The sequence below is a fragment of the Cynocephalus volans genome, chromosome 6 (genome assembly GCF_027409185.1).
Source record: "Cynocephalus volans isolate mCynVol1 chromosome 6, mCynVol1.pri, whole genome shotgun sequence".
Lineage (NCBI taxonomy): Eukaryota > Metazoa > Chordata > Mammalia > Dermoptera > Cynocephalidae > Cynocephalus > Cynocephalus volans.
The window spans coordinates 105,761,752-105,767,751 of record NC_084465.1 but is presented as its reverse complement, the minus strand read 5'-3'; positions in this window follow the sequence as shown (position 1 = coordinate 105,767,751).

Here is a 6,000-nt window from a genome sequence, read left to right as displayed (position 1 = left end):
CAGCCTGGATGTTTCTGTTGCTTTGCTTGCAGGGGATTCACTAGAGAGTGGGGAGGAGGACGTGTGGTTAAGAATGCAAGCTGCTCTTTAAATAGTCTTCTAAACTATTTGTATTTCTTGTTCACATCTGAAATTAAAGTGGCAGAAAAAAATGTTTATCATATGCCTGGCAGGGAGGTCATGGGCTGGGGTCTTGTCTTTTTGCATGTGCTTAAACCTGAACCCTTTGGCCAGTGGGGCCTCTGATCCAAGCAAGGTTCAGCAGCTGCCAGCACCTGTGCCAATCTAATTTCAGAATGCATTCTCCTCATCTTCACTGAGAGCCTTTCTTTGTGGTTGTACTGGTTTAACTTTCCCTGTTTTATTGTTTTTCCAATGAAATGTCTTTCTCCTCATTTTACATTCAGCCTGCCCTCTCTCTAAAGTCTTACAGAAGCTGAGGCCTTTATCAGTGATCAAGTGGCCTGCACGCCCGTGTGTGTCTGGGTGTCCCCACAGGTGTGTAAGCGTGTGTGTGGGTGTGTCTGTTTATGTGTGTGTGTGTGGTCTGGGTGTTTCCACAGGTGTCTGAGCGCGTGGGTGTGTGAGTATGTGTATAAGGGCACTTCAAAAAGTTTGCAGAAAAACAGAATTAAAAGATAATACAAATCTTTCTGTGAACTTTTTGAAGTACCGTCATATGTGTGGATATATGTGTCTAGGTGTCTGTGGTATGTGTGTGTGGGGGGGTCTGGGTGTCTCCAAAAGTGTCTGAATGTGGGTGGGTGTGGTGGTGGTGTGTGTGTGTGTGTGTGTATGGTCTGGGTGTCACCACAGGTGTGTGAGCAAGTGAGTGGGTGTGAGTGTATCTCCATAGGGATGTGTGTATGTGTATGTGTGTGTGTGTGTGTGTGTGTGTGTGTGTGTGTGTGTGTGGTCTGGGTGTCTCCATAGGAGTGTGAGCATGTGAGTGGGTGTGAGTGTGTGTGGTGTTTGAGTGGTCTGTTTCCATATGTGTTGTGTGTGGGTGTGTCTGTGGGTGTTTTCTGGGGGGGACTAGGTGTCTGTGGGGTGTGTATGAGGGGGGCTTTGGGTGTCTCTGTAGCTGTCTGTGAGCATCTGGCTGTGTGTGTGTGCGTGACTCTGTGTCCCTGCATGTGTCTCAGTGCATGTAGCAGAAGTGAAAGGGCCAGAGCTGCTGGAGCTGCCCCCTCCTGGAAGCCTTCAGTCCTCTGGCTTGGGAGCCCTCCAAGGACTTTCAGGCCAATCTCCCAGTGGGAAGATAAATGACTGTCCCCTTGCTGATCTCATGGACTGCAGGGTGTGAATGATTGTTTCTTCCACTGGAATACAGTGTGGAGTGGACCACGCCTGGCCTTGAGGACCTTGTCAATCAACCCATGTTAGGCCTCAGGCAGGCAATTCCAGTTAGAAAAGCTCTTACCGAATTCTCACAATAGGGCTGGGTGAGTGTTCTCAGCCTGAGCTGCACGTTGGAATTCCCTGGGGGAACATTTAAAAACCTCTGTGTTCTGGCCATTCCCCAGACCAATTGAATCAGAATCTGTCAGGATGCCACCAGGCATCAGGAGACCTGACCGCAGTGCCTGGGGCCCATGGAAAGGCTTTAATTTTATTATTTTAATCAGAAGGAGAAAAGCCTGAATATATGAATAATGAATCCATCCTGGATTATATTTCTCTTTATACCAATGCAGTCATAAAATATACTTTTTAATATGTTTTTATGGAGGAAAGGGGCTACGGAAGTCCTAAGGCAGCCCTCACTGGCTGGTGGTTCCAAGTACCCCCACGATGCTGGCTCTATCATTGATGTGGTAGAATCCACAGTGCCTCTATTCATTCATAAAGTGATTACTGGGTGTGTAACACGTTCCCCAGACACAGCAGCCAATAGGAGAGACAGACTCCTTGCTCTTGGGGAATCAAAACAAGAACTTGGTTATTTTAGGGTTGCACTGCATGTTACGATAAGGTGATCTTGTGTATATACGCTTCTTCAAATGTTGTCTTCACCAGTCCTGCCAAGAACGCTTCCAGATAGAAAGAAAAGCATCCTCACAACTTCACCAGTAAAGTAACAGAGCATGGGATAAGTGTGACTTATATGGGGCTAACAAGCAAATTAAAGCAGAGGGACTCCCTCTTGTCCTAAAAGGCAAGAGGGGAAGACTTTGAAGACATTTTTCCCCACTCTGACTCAGTGCCAAGTACTTTTCTACTCCTAGCCCCCTCCATAAAACTACCAGAGCCTTTTGCTCAGAGCTCCCTCAACAGTGAGACAAGCCCACATCTGGATAATCTGCCTGACCCTCAACTGGTGCCTGTTCCATGGGGGGAAGTGCAGGAGGGGAGTCACTGCTTTAGCCTATATCTTATACCAAGTCACAGCGAGGGTTACAGGTTTAACTCTTTCAGTTTTGGCTTGTTGCTGTAAAGGGCTGCTGGGGTTTGAATGTCCTCCCCCAAGCTCATGTTAGAACCTAACCCCCAATATGGCAGTGGAAGGTGGGGACTTTCAGAGGTGATTGGATCACGAGGACTATGCCCTTGTGAATGGATTGATCTGTTCATGGAGTAATAGGTTGATGGTTTAATGGGTGTTCATGGGTGTGGTTCTGATGGCTTTATAAGGAGAGTGAGTGAGCAGGTTAGCTCTCTCTCCCTTGCTCTTGTGATTCTCACCATGTGATATCCTGCATTGCTGTAGAGAGCCACCACCAAGAAGGCCCTCACCAGTTGTCTTCCCTGGACCTTGGACTTCCCAGCCTTTAAACTGTAAGAAATAAATTCCATTTCTTTGTAAATTACCCAGTTTCAGATATTCAGTTAAAAGCAACAGAAACAGATTAATACATGTGCTCCTCTGACATGTGATGGCTCAGCTTGCTCTCTCCCAGCTCATCCAAGCTTCTGACAACAGTGGAAACAGGTACTTGATCTTTGACTGTGAAATGGCATTGACTTATAAATAGCAAAGGTAAATTAGGAAGTAGGCCTGTGGATGGTGGGAAGATAATAACCAATCATTTAGGTCACCCTCAACACCCCTGTAACAGAGCTGCAGTGCATATCATGGTGAATGCCTGCCATGGGCAGGGCATGTTCTGTCATTGAATGTCACAATGATTCGGTAAGGTGAGTGTCCCCTTCTCCATTTAACAGATGAGGAAACTTAAATCTGAGAGATTAAGTTACCAGTCCCAAATTCCAAGCTGGGGCCTTAGATAGAATGTCAACCCTCCCAGACCCAACATTTCCTATCCTTTTCTGGCTTTCACTTTTTTCTCCTTAGCACTCACAAACTATGCATTTTACTTATTTTCTGGGAGGGAGGCAGACCCCATGGCCCACCTTCAGGTTCAATGATTTGCTAGAAGGATTCAGAGAACTCAGAAAAGCCATAATATTCATGGTTATGGTATTACAGGGAAAGACAGTCAAATCAACCAAAGGAAAAAGTGCATAGGGCAGAGTCAAGGGGAGACCAGACATGAGCTTTCAGTTGTCCTCTCCCAGTGGAGTCACATGGCAGTGCTTACATGTGTGGCAACATGTACAGAGTATTGCCAGCCAAGGAAGCTCACCAGAGCCTTGGTGTCCAGGGTTTTTATTGGTGATCAGTCATGGCCAAACTCCTGCATGGAAGACCTTAGTCTCTAGCCCCTCCAGAGGTCAAGCAGATACTACATGGCCCAAATCCCTGACCTTATATCACAATGTTAGCATAGGCTATCGGGTGTGCCCAAGGTCCCCAGGTAAACAAAGACATTGACATTCTCATCAGCTAGGACATTCCAAATGCTTAGAGGTTACCTTCCGGGAGCTGGGCAAGGGCCAACACTTTCTTTGGGCAAGGTTAACCTTACTGCACAGTACTCAATGAATACTGAACCTGGAGTCCTCCATAGTGGGGAGAACAAAACCAGAATTGAGTGATAGTGGGTGCTGAACTCCAGGTTAAGAGAAAATGGACTAGCAGGTAACTCCACTCTCAGATGCTGACTGATAGAGGCTCAGACAGAGGAGGCAGGGACTGAGAGGCTCAGACAGAGGAGGCACTTGCCAACAGGTAGTCCTCTTTTGGGCACTGATGGGAGGGATTGGGAAGTGGCCAGAAGGGGGTGTGTTGCTTCTATTCTCTGAGCCTTGACCTCAGACTGTAAGAGCCAAGGGGTGGGGAGTGGACCGGCAAAGTCTAGGCTTCTCTCTAGCTCTGAAATCCCCACTGCTCCGACTCTTGGTCCCTCGGGTCTCCTTGCTCTGTGGAGCCCAGGCTGGTGTGAAGGCACCTGGCAGGTATATGAGGGGTCCCTTTCGATGCTTTAAGGCACGTGGCCAGGAGAGTTGGACCCTCAGTCTCAGGAGAAAAGATGCTGAGCTAACCTCATGGATGACTTCAATGGGCCAGCTGCATCCTCCAGGTTTTCCTTTTGCTTGAAGGAAAATGAGTGATTCCAGGAGAGCATAGCTCACAGGAGACCTCCAAGTACCCTACAGAGTGGTGAGAATTTAACTTCATCCACAGAATATTTTGCTTAAAAGCAATGCAAGGATGACTATTTGATCTTTGACTGTGAAATTGAGTTTGTGACTCTTTGATTTCTGCTCCCCCTCTTCCATTTATGTGCTGGTTCTGGATAGACATTGCATGTGTTTAACATCCACCAGATGTTTTTTGAGTGCCTACCTGTGTGGGAAGGCCTGCAGAATGAATTTCTACAAGTGGAATTTCTGGGACAAAGAAAATGTACTTCCCCTTCCTCTGCCCAGCAAGCATTTATTATGGCCATAACATGAAGGTGTTTTCAGTGATACAGAGAAAGGAAGGTCTTTGGCCTTGAAAGTATTACACCATGCACATGAGCTTTATCAGACTTGCACCTGCAAAACATCCAAGTGTCTATTTCTTCTTTTTCTTTCTTTCTTTTTTTTTTTTTTTTTGGTGGCTGGCCAGGGCAGGGGTCAAACCGAGGACCTTGGTGTTGTGAGCACCATGATCTCACCATCTGAGCTATCCGGCCAGCCCCCTTTCTGTCTTCTTTTCCTTGAGAGCCCTATGTCCTCGTTCTTCACTAGTTCACGTCCAGACTTCTTGGCCTTTTTACTTAAAAACAACTTATTTTTGAATAAGCATTATATACCCTAGAACAAAATCCAAATGGTACAGTGAAAATGGACTCTCCCTCATACCTCTGGCCCCTCACCCCAGTTTTTTCCCCAGACAAAATCACTGTTACCAGTTCTGGTGGATCCTTCTGGAGAGTTCTGTACATTAACCAGCAAATACATGTATTTTCTCTCTCTCTTATGTCTTTTCTTTTAACATGAAATGATGGTATAAAAACACAGTGCTCTGCATCTTGCTTTTTGCACTTAACGATATATCATGGAGGTGATTGTTCTTTCCTACAGCTGCATACTTCTCCACCACGTGGATGTGCTTGTCATTTATGTAACCAACCAGTCCTCGTATTAAAGGACATGAAGGTGGTCTCCAGTCCTTTGCTATTATAGGCAGTGATGCTGTGAGTAATCTTGTAGATGTACAAGTATAATTGGAGGATAACATCATGGGCAGAATGGCCCCCAAAGATTTCTACATCCTAATCCCCACAACCTGTGAATATAATACAAGGCCAAAAGGAACTTTGTAGATGTGACTAAGGTTACAGACCTTAAAACAGGGAGCTTCTCCTGGATTATCTGGGTGGGCCCAGTGTGGTAGACTGAGTAACGGTTCCCCAAATACATTCACATTCTGATCCCAGAACCTGTGAGCATTACCTTACACGGCAAAAGAGACTTTGTAGATGGGATTAAGTTAAAGACTTAAAGATGGGGAGCTTCTCCTGGATTGTCATCCTGGTGGGTCTGATGTAATGAAAGTGGGCCTTAAAAGAGGGATGCAGGAGGGGTAGAGTCAAGAGAAAGTGAAATGATGACTGAACCAGAGATTGGAGTGATGCACTTTAAGATGGAGGAGGTGGCCATAAACTA